Source organism: Balaenoptera borealis, assembly GCF_965194805.1.
Source record: "Balaenoptera borealis genome assembly, chromosome: 7".
Taxonomy (NCBI): Eukaryota; Metazoa; Chordata; class Mammalia; order Artiodactyla; family Balaenopteridae; genus Balaenoptera; species Balaenoptera borealis.
In genome coordinates, this window is record NC_138864.1 from 125,565,246 (window position 1) to 125,580,867 (window position 15,622).

The 15,622-nt window shown below is 41.2% G+C and overlaps 1 long non-coding RNA gene across 1 annotated transcript in view; it reads right to left on the bottom strand.

The window, feature by feature from the left end:
• Positions 1-634: 634 nt before the first annotated feature.
• Positions 635-15,622, bottom strand: part of LOC309631999 — a 51,239-nt gene continuing 36,251 nt past the window's right edge. Inside the window, exon 3 of the long non-coding RNA XR_014246689.1 lies at positions 635-5,037. This is a non-coding gene — a long non-coding RNA (uncharacterized lncRNA). The remainder of the gene's footprint in view (positions 5,038-15,622) is intronic.

Below are 15,622 nucleotides of genomic sequence, written 5' to 3' on the forward strand. Positions count from 1 at the left end.
TCCAGAGAAAAGTTGTTTTAAGATGAAAAAGATGATGGGAATTTGTTTCCTCATCTCTAAAAAGAGGTGTTGGGAAAGATAATTTCTAAGGTCCTTTCCCATTTTAACAATACAACTCCAACTTGGTGATTTCATGATGAACTTACTTCAATTTCCAGAGTTCAGTTTCATTATCTGTTAAAATGGGATAGTGACATTTTCTGTACCCATCTCAGATAATCAAATAAGATAACAGACTTGAAATATTGAAAGCGCAATATAAATCTAGGGGGTTATTATCTGTGCCTCATGGAAAGCGAAGATAAATGTTCCCAGGCCTCATTCCCTCATTTTGGTCAACAGTTTAAAATTTTAAATCTTTGTAATCTTCCAGGAAACCTGAATCAGCTAATTTGATTTTAACTTTTTTTTTTTCGTTGAAGAAGAGTCATCATCTTAAAATTAATTCCATCATAGGTTTTAAATAATCTGCGATGGGGGCTTCCCTGGTGGCGCAGTGGTTGAGAATCTGCCTGCCAGTGCAGGGGACACGGGTTCGAGCCCTGGTCTGGGAAGATCCCACATGCCACGGAGCAACTAGGCCCGTGAGCCACAATTACTGAGCCTGCGCGTCTGGAGCCTGTGCTCCGGAGGCCGCGATAGTGAGAGGCTCGCGCACCGCCATGAAGAGTGGCCCCCGCTTGCCACAACTAGAGAAAGCCCTCGCACAGAAACGAAGACCCAACACAGTCATAAATAAATAAATAAAAACAAATCCTTTAAATAACCTGCAATGATACTGAATTCTAAAACTAGACTCTGAAACGGTCTGAAAATAGTCTGAAATAGCTCTCAAGGGCAGGGGCAGTTGCATGGAAAGTCTTGTGATGGGGCCATCCTCATTTCTACATGGCAGTTACATAGAAAGTTTATAGAATTCTTCAAAACGTTGCAAGTCTCCCATTGCTTCATGGTCAGCGCTGCCCATGAGCCAGGGGACTCCTCTGTGAATGATCTTCCCACACCCCCAGCCACTCCCTATTCTGGTTCATTTTCCAATCACCTCCTGTAGGAGTGTCAGTATATCCAGCTTGCGTGAGGCAAAGGGTCTACACAGCATTGTGCACGGGCTCAAGGTAGGCGGACCAGACACCTTTCTCTAGTGGAAAAAGACGGAATTTATGGTCTAGACTGTGTTCTTTTTTTTTTTTAATTTTTAATTTATATTGGAGTATAGTTAATGTACAATGTTGTATTAATTTCAGGTGTACAGCAAAGTGATTCAGTTATACATATACATGTATCTATTCTTTTTCAGATTCTTTTCCCATATAGGTTAGTCTGTGTTCTTAATAGCTGAGGTCACGTATATATTCTCTTGTTTCCTTAGTCTTAAAATGAAATCAGGTTCGGTGATATTAAGTTCTCTTTCAAGCTAAAGTTTAAAAATAAGTTTATGACATGGGAGAAAACTAGGAAGTATATATTTTCATGTATCTGTCTATCTATTCATCCACATAGCCGTCCATTTACCCTACAGGTGTTTTCTGTGTGCAGAGCACTATGCAAGCCACACACACACACACACACACACACACACACACACACGTCTAAGATGTAGCCTGGCTTTCAAGGAGGTTATGGAAATTCTCCTCCCAGGGTGTGTGCAGGGGCAGCGGGAGAGCGCCTTGACAATCTTTACTAGCCAGTGCTAGCAGAATTGCTAATCAATTAATTAATTAATTAACAATCAGCAAATGGCATCCAATGGGGAAGTGTGACTTAGCTTCCAAATGCTAATTATTAGCCCCTCTATGGAGCTGAGACAGTGAGGGCAAATCATTGCAGGATCCCAGATGAGCTGGCACACAGCCATTGCACGGAGGCTGTGATTCTCATTTGTTCCAGAGGGCTTGCCAGTTTTTCTCTAGTGAGATTAATTAGAACTTTTAGAAGTGCAAGTTGGAGCCATCAAGTATTAACATTCATGTCACTGGTGATCTGTAAGTGTACTGAAGTAGCCCGGGTCAATTTTAGGGTCCATGGCTTTGACTGGTATCTGGAGGTGGAATTCCCCAATGCCTTTCAGGTAAAGGCTCAGTGGCTCCGGTTATTCCCCAAACTGGCCTTTGCCCTTTAACTCCCCTTGCCTCTGTGCGTTCTTGCATTCATCTCCCTCACCCCTTTCATGCTTCCCAGAAGTAACGTTATCTTGGTGCATTTGTCACATGCCTACAGCTGGAATCCTAAACGTGACATCTCCAGGAAAGCGGCTGCCTCAGTGCTCCAGGTTGTTCCTCCATCATGCATAAGACCTGTGACGCCCCGTTAACTGGGGGAAAAACAGTATTTCCTCTCAACATGCAAGTCCCATCACTAAATTCTCTGTTAAGGTGATGTTCACGATGAACTGGTTCATCTCCTTACATCTTTGTACAATGCATTTCCTGAGTGTTCTTACCTAGTAATATTGTTGATCCTTGAGCAAACTTCTAGAGGGAAAGATCCATGCCTGCTTTGGACAAATCGCACAGTTCCAGGGACAGTGGCAGGTGCTAATATAGTGGCTTGCTGTCCCTTCCATTCACAATGACAGTACAGTATCATGGATTTACATTAAGAGAAGTATCCGACAGTAGAACTCTGGCCCTGTGGAGATGATCTAATTCAGATTTCTCACGTACAGGTGAACTCTCTCAGACAGGGCGGTCAAGCACCTGCCTCGCAGAGCACTGCTGGGGAGAAGCAGGACCCCCGAGGGACTCCCCCTCACGTACCGTCTTCCAAAGGACAATACAACCTGGGTGTAACTGGAGCCCAGCAGCGCTGACGTGAGCTACTCCAGGTCTGCCCTGGTAGTGGATATTTGCGGGCCTGCCCATCACTCGTCGAATGTCTTCCTACAGTTGGATAAATTTCCACCCTATGAAACGTGCCTCTCCTCCCCAGAGTCAGCACTCAAGTTCCTATTCTCCGTGTTGGGGATAGGGACAGAGTTCCCAGGCTGTACCCTCCAGGGGCACCTGTGCTAGGCTTTGACTTAACTGCGACCAGTAGATAAAACAGGCTCTGTGTGGGGATTCGCTTCGCTGACGCTGGTGGCGGTACAGTCTTAGTGCTGATGGTGAGTCCCGGATGCGGACGTGGCATCTGTGCTGGCAGTGGTCCCGCCTGCCTGTTAGGAGGGGAGTCGAGTTTCCCGCGTTTGACTCTCAGTAGAGGCCTCGGCTGGCGGGTGGGTGTGGCCTTGAGAGCTGCTGCGGAAGCTCAGCCTCAGAAGCTCAGCCTCAGATCTGTTCCTCCGGCCTCACGATGAGTTTGTGAGTCTGTGAATCTCCTGATGCTTCTAGTAAATCCTTTTCTGCTTCTGGCTTTTTCTGCTTGAATTAGCCGTGGCGGATTCCGTTTTGCGTTTGGTTTTGGTCACTGAAACCCTGACCCTTACAGTACCGGTACCAGCAGTGGTGGGAGGCGCCAGGCTCTTGGGAAAACGGGGCCCAAGGTTTGTCGTCTGATCTGAGTGGGTCTGAGGACAGGGAGAAGGCATTTCGTGTTCAGGGTGGAGCTCCAGCACTCACCGCGTCAGTGGCAAAACTGTTACTTCCATGAGCACTTCGTGGTTGACTGCAAGGACACGTCCATTGAAGGCAAGGCTTTGGGGGAGTGAATGGCCACAGCCATGGAACCATCTACAGTAACGAGAAGGTCAAACCCTGCAGCGTTGTACGGGTGCTTTTAAATACACTGGGGACAAAAAAGAAACCGACTATAAACTCAAAGTCTTAAATTTTGGCTTAAGGCATTTTCAAAGAACCAGGGAATTTCTCACAGTTCTGAGTGTGAGCTCCAATAACTGCAACTGGAGCTGCCAGGTCTCTGAGCCTCTGCTCCTGTCCTATCATTAACGACCTACAACGGGCCAAGTACTGTTACCACGTGAGCGTCAGGACTCCAATCGGGAGAGACTAGCATCCTGCACTTGAACAGGGCCATGTGGGCAATCTGGGTGACTCAGAGTCTGCTGAAGCCCTAGCTCACTGAGCACCCTTTCCCAGAAGAGGCTCCCCTCGCCTCTGCCTGGGAGAGCCTGTAATGGACTCCAAAGAGATGCAAAAGGAAGCTAGTTCGCTTCAGGCTAACCCTTCACTCCCCTCATTGCCTCTAAACTGGTCAGTACACTCAGACCCCAGCCTGTCCCTAGTTGAGTTGGTTTTTCTAACTTGCAACCCGAGTCCTAAACCAAGGAGTTGCCACTTTAGGCTCCTGCGGTAACGTTGGTTCTTCTGTCAAATCAAAGCACAACAAAACAAAACCCTCATGGCTTTAAGCTACTCCTCTCCCTGGCCCTCCTAGTTCAGATTAGCATCGCTGGTAGAGGGTGGGGCAGAACAGTTGGCTAGCAGAAGAAACAAACCAATCGAAAAGCACAGGAACGGGTACAAGGGTATTAATATGGTGTCCTGCCCAGGGACCCCCTCAGGTAACCTCATTGGCCTGTCTATTTCCCTTTGCATCTTCAACTACGCTCGGGAATCCTTCAATTCCTTCCTAGACAAAAACTCAGTGTTTGCTCCTTGTCTCTTGTGGCACAGTCGCCCGCAAACACCTCAGAGGGATTTAGTTCTCTTCCCAGGAGCAAGTACACTTGTCCCTGAGCAGTTTCCAGATTTGCTTGTGGAGACTTTAGGGAAGATAAACATGACGTTTTGATACAAATGTGACGTCCTGGGAGTTGTGATCATAAGAGTGACTGTGAACATTTCTTCTGGGTCTGGAAGGAGTGATGGAGGCTGGGGCTCTCGCCAAGCTTGTGGGACTGGCTCAGAGACCCAGCAGCTCTGCATGGGACCCCAAGAGTAGATCTGCTTTTGAAGACATCTTTAAAGATGTTTCTTGGTCTGTGGTGTGCATCTGAACGTTCACATAAATTCTTGCTTGAGTGCTGTCTAAAATGGAAAAAAGGGACTTCCCTGGTGGTCCAGTGGTTAAGACTTTGCCTTCCAATGCAGGGGGTGTGGGTTTGATCCCTGGTTGGGGAGCTAAGATCCCACATGCTTCCTGGCAAAAAACAAACAAACAAAAAAACAGAAGCAATATTTTAACAAATTCAATAAAGACTTAAAAACAAATGGTCCACATCAAGAAAAAAAAATTAAAAAAAGGAAAAAAACTTGGAAATAACCTAAATGTCTCCAATAGGAAATAGGCTAAATTTATTATGGTACATTTAGAGAAGACGACCCTAGGTGTTAGGCAGATGGCAGAAACTTGGAGAACCATCAAAAGCAAAATAGCTAAAAAACATCACTTTAAATGGTTGCATAATATCTGATTATATGAATATATTTTAACTTATTTATCCAATTTTTATTTTTAAATAATAAGGTTTTTTTCAATTATATTTGCTATTATAAATAATAATTTGATCATTTTTATACATGATTTTCTATAATTAAAGACATTTTTTGGAGATAGTCTGAGAAGGGGAATTTCCAGATCAAAGGATATGGATTTTAAGGATCTAAAAATGGATTTCCAAACTGCTGTTCACATTTGTACTGACTTTCCCTTCTACTATAGTGCTTGAAAATTTAATTTCACTCTCCCCAATATTGATTATTATCTTTAATTGACTAAAAATGATGTTCCATATTATTTTAACTTGCATTTCTGGATAACCAGTTAGGCTGATCATTTTTAATGATTTTTTTAAGTGATTTGTGTACTTTCTGAGAATTGTCTATTTACACACTAGGCTCATTTTTCTATTGAGTTTTAGTGTTTTTCCTATTAATTTATAAAGACTCTTAATCAAGGTAATTTGTGCTACTGCACACGGCCTAACCTGCCCACTGGCCTTTAGAAACCATCTGGTTCAGTCACAGCAAGAGACTACAGCCTTATCCCCCGAAGCATTATGGTAATCCCAAAGTAAAGACCTGATAGTGTGTGCATGCACAGAGACCTCAAGCAAAGACTATGTGTAGCAAGAATGTGTTTTTCAAACAGTGGGAATAATAAATTACAATTCATTTAAAATGTGCTCTGCTTGCATGGCTTGATATGTTAAACCTAAAGGAATAAATATCATAAATTTATTTTTTATGCAGTGATGTAACAAATCCATTTTATTTAGACCCTGGAATTGTAAGTAATTTATAGTCTCTGAAAAACTAATACAGCCCCAAAGCCACTATATCTATAATTTTTTCAGATTTGACATCAGCAGGATATTTGGGGGATGTTTATTTGTGATAAACTACCAAAAAGTAAGGCAAGTAAGAGCCTGGCCTGCCTATCATGAGTGATCACTTTCTCCATAAAGAGTAGGATATCTGAGTCTCAGGAGCCTCTCCAAGGCCTGGGACAGCACGTGTGAATTACAGATGAAGGTGCTGGCCTCCGTGGAAGATCTTGATTTCTAAGAGGTTGCTTTTAGAACCAAAAAAAAAAAAAAAAAGTGGCCTTGTTTAGGCAATGATTTGAAGGATCTGAAGCTGATCTTTAAAAGAGGCCCGAGGATAAACCACCAAGTCAGACTGGAGTAATGGCACCTCCTCTTTCTGCTCAGCTCTCGGGAAGTTCTAAGCATTTCTTGGGGCAGTTCTCCAGTCTTTTCCACGTTTACCTGAGTCAGCTTGCTTTTTTTTCCTTTTTTTAAAAAATATTTACTTATTTAGGCTGCGCTGGGTCTTACTTGTGGCACGTAGGATCTTCAATGCGGCATGCGGACTTCTTAGTTGTGGCATGCATGTGGGATCTAGTTCCCTGACCAGGGATTAAACCCGGGCCCCCTGCACTGGGAATGTGGAGTCTTACCCACTGGACCACCAGGGAAGTCCCTGAGTGAACTTGCTTTTGCTGGTTGTGAACCTAACAGAAGATGCATAATACTTCCTGCTTCCTTTTCTTTCTTCTATTTTTGCTGTAATTGATGAGCCAATATTTATAATTATTAATATATAACCGATGTCTATAGTTTAAACTAAAGTCCGTAGTTTACATTAGGTTCAGTCCGTAGTTTACATTAGGTTCACTCTTTGTGATGTGCATTCTATGAGTTTGGACAAATGTATAATGACACGTATCCACCATTGTTGCAGTATCATACAGAATAGTTTCACTGCCCTAAAAATCCCCTTTGTTCTGTGTATTCATCCTTCCCTCTCTCTTCCCAAATTCCTGGCAACTACTGATCTTTTTATGGTCACCAGAGTTTTGCCTTTTCCAGAATGTCTGTTCTGCTGAAATGTCATCTCCTCAGAGATGCCTTCCCTAACCACCTTACCTAAAACAGCAATTTCATCATCACCTATCATCTCTCTCTTCTTTACTGTTCCTCATAGCACTTGTTACCATCTGACCTTGTATTATATACCTATTTGTTTATGTATTTGCTATTATTCTCTGTTTACTGCCCACCCCACCTTCATCTGTTCACTGTTGTACCTAAATTCAGTATTAGTTGAATGAATGAATTTTATTTTTGGCTGCGTTGGATCTCCGTTGCTGCGCGCAGGCTTTCTCTAGTTGCAGCGAGCGGGGGCTACTCTTCGTTGAGGTGTGCGGGCTTCTCATTGTGGTGGCTTCCCTTGTTGCGGCATTCAGGCCCTAGAGTGCACGGGCTTCAGTAGTTGCAGCACATAGGCTCAGTAGTTGTGGCTTATGGGCTCTAGAGCGCAGGCTCAGTACTTGTGGAGCACAAGCTTAGTTGCTCCATGGCATGTGGGATCTTCCCGGACTAGAAATTGAACCTGTGTCCCCTGCATTGGCAGGCGGATCCTTAACCACTGTGCCACCGAGGAAGTCCAAATTTTTTTTTTAAATTTCTATTTACTTTATTTTTTTTTGGCTGTGTTGGGTCTCGTTGCTGCGGGCTGGCTTTCTCTAGTTGTGGCGAGCAGGAGTTACTCTTCACTGAGGTGCGCAGGCTTCTCATTGCGGTGGCTTCTCTTGTTGTGGAGCACGGGCTCTAGGCATGCGGGCTTCAGTAGCTGCAGCACGTGGGCTCAGCAGTTGTGGTGCATGGGCTCAGTAGTTGCGGCACGTGGGCTCAGCAGTTGCGGTTTGAGGGCTCTAGGGCGCAGGATCAGTAGTTGTGGCACACAGGCTTAGTTGCTCCACAGCATGTGGGATCTTCCCAGACTAGGGGTCGAACCTGTGTCCCCTGCATTGGCAGGCGGATTCTTAACCACTGCACCACCAGGGAAGTCCCAGATGAATGAATTTTTGAAACTACTTATGCTTTCCACTTTTAAGTTTGAGTGAATAGAGACTGTGTCAGCAATGGAGGGAGCTAAGTGATAAGATAGATGACAAGAGAATTCCATTTCTAAGAACAGCAGCCAAATACAGAATGTCATGGGCAATGTGTGGGAAGAGGCATTAAGAAAGGCAGCAGAGTTCAAATAAGTGGGCAGCAAGAGAATCAAAAGGAGAAAGTCAATTTGGAGAACCTTAAAATTAGGAACTTTGTTTTAGATGATGTCAGACAAGTGACGTGGATTTAGAAGATTTAGATAGTTTTGTTAATGCTACTGCCACTGTAGTCATCATTTTGCTTAAGAGAATTTGTTAAATACTTATTGGTATACAGTGTTTTTCTCTTTCACTACAAACACAAGCTAAACCAATATAGCCAGTAGAATAACAAAATGAAGTAGAATTACTAAACTGAGGGGGCAAGGGAATAAAGAAAATTAGATCAATGCAGCAAAAGGCGGGGGGTGGGGGGGAAAGCAAAACTATAAAAAGCAAGATAAATAGAAAACATGAACATATTAAAAATTAGGTCAGCCACGTCAAGGGTCATTAAAATTTTTTAAATTTTACAAGACATATACTGAAATAGAAAACATGAAGATATTAAAAATCAGACCAGTCATATCAAGGATCATTAAAAATTTAAATAGGCTAAGTAAAAAATTAAATAGACTAAATTCTATTAAGATATAAAAAATCCTAGATTGCATTTTTAAAAGTTACATGCTTTTTATAAGAAACACATCCAAAATAAAATTCCACAAGAGGGCTGAAAATACAGAGATGGATAGACAAGGAAAAACAAAGAAAGCAGGACTTGCAAAAGCATTAATGGGCAAAAGCATTAATGGGACTAAAAATATATATTTATATTAATAGAAGATATAACTATAATGATTCTTTATGAACTGAGCAACATAGCTTTAAAATCATAAAGCAAAAACCGCTAGAAATATTAAAATTTGACAAGGCAATGACAAGTAGAGACATTAAATCTTTAAAAATAATTAAAAGATCAAGTAAATACGGAAAAGAAATCTATTGTAACTTTGTATCAATAAATTTGAATATATAGATATGCTTGTTTCAAAATTTTTAGGAAAACATGAATAAACTAATAAGTATAAAAAAAAAAATGGAAAATGTAGTCACAGATTTATCTCCCCAAAATACTCCAAGTCAGTTTCATGTTATAATGGGTAAACTGTATCAAATCTTCCAAAGAGTTATAGATAGTATAATTTTTTTTGTTATTCAACTGTTCCAGATAGTAGCAAAAAAAACAAAAAACAAACAGAAAAAATTTCAATTCATTCTATAAGGCTAGCATAACCTTGATCAAAAATTTGGCCATGGGCTTCCCTGGTGGCGCAGTGGTTAAGAATCCGCCTGCCAATGCAGGGGACATGGGTTCGAGTCCTGGCCCGGGAAGATTCCACATGCCGCGGAGCAACTAAGCCCATGCACCACAGCTACTGAGCCTGCACTCTAGAGCCTGTGAGCAACATCTACTGAAGTCCGCATGCCTAGAGCCCATGCTCTGCAACAAGAGAAGCCACCGCAACGAGAAGCCCACGCACCACAACGAAGAGTAGCCCCCACTCGCCGCAACTGGAGAAAGCCCGCACACAGCAACAAAGACCCAATAAAGTCAAAAATAAATAAATTAATTAATTTAAAAAAAATTTGGCCAAAAATACAAAAAGGAAAACTATAAACATAGATGGAAAAGTGCCAAATAAAATATTAGGAAATCAAATCCAGCAATCAATTAAAAGATTAGTATCATATGATTTCATTTACAGGTGGAATCTAAAAAAATAAAATAAAACAAATGAACAAAACAGAACAGAAACAGAATCACAGATACAGAGAACAAACTAGTGGATGCCAGAGAGGAGTGGAGTGGAGGGATGGACAAAATAGGGGCTGCAACATACAGAATAGGAAAGGACATTGTCAGTAATACCGTAGTAACTTTAAATGGTAAATTTAAACAGATGGTAACTAGCTTATCGTGGTGATCACTTTGTAATGTATATAAATGTTGAATCACTATGTTGTACACCTGAAATTAATGTAACATTGTATGTCAATTATACTTCAATGAAAAATAAAAATAAAAAAGATTAGCATGCAGGGAGACATAAAATTGTGAAATCTACTACCAACGTAATTCACTGTATTATTAAAGAAAAGCAGAAAAACAGAAGTATTTCAATAGCCGCAACAACCAGTCCTGAAAAACACTTAGTAACCTAGAAATAGACAAAGTTTCTTCACTTTGATAAAGAAGTCAACACAAATGCCGTACTTAAAGGTGAAAAGATGGGGCCAGGAACAAGACAGGAATGCTATATCATAACTACTGCCACTGTTTCACTGCAGGACACAACCAACCAATGTGGTAAAACAAGGAGAGGGGAGGAAATTTACAGAAGGGAGTGGCCTCCTTATCATTATTGACAGATGACATGATTGGCCACTTACAAAACCTATGAAAATCCACTGAAAAACTAAAACTTTCAGATAAAAAGATCACAGTAGGATAACCAATTATAAGTAAAACACAAACATTACTAGCCATGACAATAATAACATAAATTAGAAAATTTAATGGAAAAGAATTCTATTCAGTAGCAAAAACAAAACAAAAACAAAACCCACAAAAAACACAAAACACAAAGTATTTAGGAATAAGCATAACAGTAAATAGGTTACTTATGTTCCTGTAAAGGAACGCTCTTAAACTTACTAAAGAACATGAAGAATACCTGAAAAAATGGAGATTTATTCTGGTGTCTAGACAGGAAGACTCGTTATTATGAAGATACTAATTCTTTCCAAATAGTTCCATAAATTCAATGCAATTTAAAATAAAATCCTAATGAATTTTAAATTGCGTCTTTATAAGTTGATTCTAAAGTTTATTTGGAACACCAGAGAGTGGGAGAACAGCCAAATACATTTTCAAAAAGAAGAATGATGGCAGGGGAGAATTGCCCTCCTAAATATAATAATTTACCATAAAACTATGACAATTAAAACTGGCATAGAAAGAAATAAAGAATAAAACAGAATAAATTAGAAGCAAGTCAGTTCATAGTAGTAACTTAGCACCAGATAAAGATTAAATTTCAAATTAGTGGGGAAAAGAATTTTTTTCCCTCGTCTTTTTATTTTTATTTTTTTAAATTTGTATTTATTTACTTATTTGGCTGCACTGGGTCTTAGTTGTGGCACACGGGATCTTTAGTTGCGGCAAGCAGAATCTTTTTAGTAGCAGCATGCAAACTCTTAGTTGTGGCATGGGGCATCTAGTTCCCTGACTAGGGATTGAACCCGGACCCCCTGCATTGGGAGCTCAGAGCCTTAGCCACTGGACCACTAGGGAAGTCCCTCCCTCCTCTTTTTAAAAAATTGAGGTATAAGTGACATATAACATTATATTAGGTTCATGAAGTAAAGATTTAAACATTAAAAAGAAAATTACAAAAATACCAGAAGAAAGTTCAGGAGGATATTTTTGTAATTTGGGGGTACAGGGAAGGCTCCGCTCCTGCATGACACCACCCAGAAACCATGAAGAAAAGGTTTTTAGATTTGGACAGCAAAGAATTTAAGCTTCTGTTCAGTGGGAGATACCGTAAATAACATTAAAAGACGACCATCTAGGGGCTTACCCGGTGTTCCAGCGGTTAAGAATCTGCCTTCCAATGCAGGGCACGCGGGTTCGATCCCTGGTCGGGGAACTAAGATCCCACATGCCGCGGGGCAACTAAGCCTGCGTGCTCTAGAGCCCGCGCGCCACAGCTGCTGAGCCCGCGTGCCACAGCTGCTGAGCCCGCGCGCCACAGCTGCTGAGCCCGCGCGCTCTGGAGTCTGTGCATCGCAACTAGAGAGACGCCCGTGCGCCGCAATGAAGACCCAATGCAGCCACATAAATGAATAAATATTTTTAAAAAAATAAATAAATAAAAGATGACCATCTAGGAAAAGCATATAATGATTAAAAAATTAATAAGAGCCAACATTAATACAGGGGTTGTTACATGCCAGGAAGTATGGTAAGCATTTTACATGAATTATCTAATTACAATCGATGGGTATGATTATGATTATGATTATTCCATTTTGCAGGTGGGAAAACTGAGGCTTAGAAAGGTCACATATATACTGAAAGGGTTGATACATGTAATAGGTTGAGTTGTTCAGGACCCCCATTCTTTCGTCCCATCATTCCTCAGACATTTGAATCAAGTCGGCTAATTAGAGTCTTTTAAGCTTTGGAGCTACAGAAAAACATACCTCAGCTGTGGGTTTTGAAGTTTCCTGTTGCCATCAACGTTTCTGGCTACATAAGGAAAACCTAACTCCAGAAGGATCAAACCAAGACAAACAGAAATAAGCAGAAGTGAAAGGTAAATGCAGACAAGTTTCGACGTAATTGCTTGGGTCCCTGGATGCACTTGTGCCAGAGTTTAGAGCTACTCCTGGACTCCCAATTGTGAGAGCCCATGAATTCCCTCTTTTCTTAAGCTAATTGGGTTGTCTGTCCTTAGCATACAATATTCACATTACATAAAGACTCCACCTACTAATTAAGCTGGAAAAAAAATCCATAGTACAATGGATGAAGCATGTGATTAGAAACTCAGCGAAGAAATAGCAGTGGGGGTTAATTCTGGAGCTCCTATCTGGGGGGTCCAAGCCTCTCTGGGGTGGGGGACTGGGTACTATTTTTACCTGCTCCTCCTGAGGTCACCCCACTGCCAAGACCCACACAGGACATCCATAGTTAGTGTCCAGTGGCTAGCTGGGTATACAGATAGTTTATCTTGGGGTCATCTTATTTGGCTCTATGAAATAATCTTCCTTAAATATGGAGTTAGAAAACATGAGAAATCGTTAATGGTATGTTGTTTCTGAAATATCAAGGAACTGAGCAAAGATCTCCCCCAGTGGCTTTTGTCAGCACCGTGGAGGTGTGGGGCTGGAGTGTGCTTCAGGGCGGGTGGAGGTCATTAACTGGCACCTTCCCGCAAAGTCTGACTGCCCTCCCAAGTGGCTTGCTGCAGAGCAGGTAATGAAGCCGACAGCTCCTCAAGGCACGGTTTTTCTTCCTTAATGCATGGCTTCTTTGGAACAGAATCAATTACAGAGTTTTATTTTATTCCATCTTTATAAAATGGTTGTGGAATGATGCTTCTTTCGTGTTGAAGGAAAGAAAAAAAAAAGGTCCCTGGATGAGAGATTGATGTAGAGCAGAGAAAGAAATGTTACCACGGAATTAGCGGCACAGATTGGGACCTGTGACTATTCACAGTTCAGTGCAAAAGTTTACTGAAAACCTACTCTGTGCTCAGCGTTATGGAGGATTCCAAAATGAGTAGAAGACATTATTGCTTTCAGAAAGCTTTCAGTCTAGTTTGGGAGAGAAGATAGGGGACAGGGAAGCAATGGTGGCCATCTCTGATTCACTGATGTGGGGGGGTGGTGAGGATGAAGAGGGAGCCGAGTGAGGAGGGGATTGACAGTTTGTCCTGGAACTAGAGATACCAAAAGCTTATTTTAGACACTTGTTCCTTGGGGACAGGAAGGAGGACGTTTAAGATGAGTACAGATGTATAAACATATGTAGGAGACTAATACAAACGTGAATTTAATACAGGTTCATTCTGTTGCTTTAAACATAGTGCGTTGGGCTAGAAGCAACGACAAGCCATTAGCAAGGAACACCCATCATGCCCAGTTTACTAAGAGGAACCAGGGCTCCTTGGAAAACTGTTACTCCAGGCACAGGGCAGAACAATTTCAAAGACTAATAAAGACAAGTCAAAAGGGTACACAATAAATTTGACAAGCACCACTGATTAAATCTGGGATAATTTTACCATTAAAAAAGCTAGGACTACATTGGATTGAAACACATCATACATATAAAAATCCATGAGTTCATAATAATACTCAAAAATTTTTTTTCATAGTTACATTATGAGGTGGCTTAGGGAATCAATGTGATATAAAGGAAAGAAGTCAGGGACTTCCCTGGTGGTCCAGCATTTAAGACTCTGTGCTCCCAATGCAGGGGGCCTCGGTTCGATTCCTGATCAGGGAACTAGATCCCGAGTGCCGCAACTAAAGATCCCACTCACGATAATGGAGATCCCGCATTCTGCGACTAAGACCCGGCACAGCCAAATAAATAAATATTAAAAAAAAAAAAAAAAGGAAGGGAATCAAGTATTTATCTTGCCTTTACAAACAGGAGGGGGAAATTCTTTTCTACAAGGATCATGGCTAATACATGCCAAAGGAATGAAAACATTAGAATACTACCACTTAGTAACCCCTTATGAAACAATCATTCTAGGCAATGATTATAAATGTCTGCTAAAACTATCAGGTAAAGTTAATGGGGGAACTTTGTAACGGATGCATCAGACTGACAACATTTGAACTCACTGATCAATTTTAACATCACTGAAATTGGACAGTTCGACATTTGTGACTCCTGACTAAGAAGCAAAAGAAAGTTCATAGCACCACTTATAAAGTATTCTTGGAAAAAACCCAAACCTAATTCTCATGAAGCTTCTAGATTTTCCTGTGGATTTACAGAAAATATGGGGAACACAAAAAAGAACACCTTGAGGGTACAATCTGCCAAATGTAGAGTATGAAACTCTCTCCAGCAAATGGTCACCTCAGTCACAACTACCTTGACTACTAGGTCCTTGATTCACACAAACCCAAACGCATTTTTGAGGCGCTGTGGAAGTAGGAGCCTGCCTAGATATTGGGTGATATTAAGGAATTATTAGCTATTTTGTTGAGAGTAGTGATAGTTTTGTGGTTACACTTTAAAATATATATTTATATTAGAATCATACACTAAAGCACTTACAAGTGAAATAAAGTCTGAGAGTTGCTTTAAAATACTCCAGTAAAGAAAACAAAAACAAAAACAAAAACAGAGGTGAGCAATAGATGAAAAATAATGGCAGAATGTAGAGAATTATTTGGTGGATGTATGGGTTTATTATACTATTCCACTTCTGTGAATTTTTGAGAATTTCCATGATAGAGCTTTTTTTTAAAATTAATCCTGTTTCAGTTCCTCTATGAATTTCTGCTATAGAGCAGGGTTATATAGTTCACTCCTTATCCTAAAGTATCTTTGGAGATAAAGTAATCCAAGCTTCTCAGCACAGTTTTCCAAAATAAAGATAAGCCATTGATCCCAACACATGCCACACACAGCAGGAATTTTGCTAGGTCAAGCATCTTTGTGGAGCCCGGGACACTGGGGGTTAACAGCCCGTGGCCGCAGCTGCGCGCTGAGCAGCCCCACAGCTGCCAGCAATTAGGCTAGCTGGCA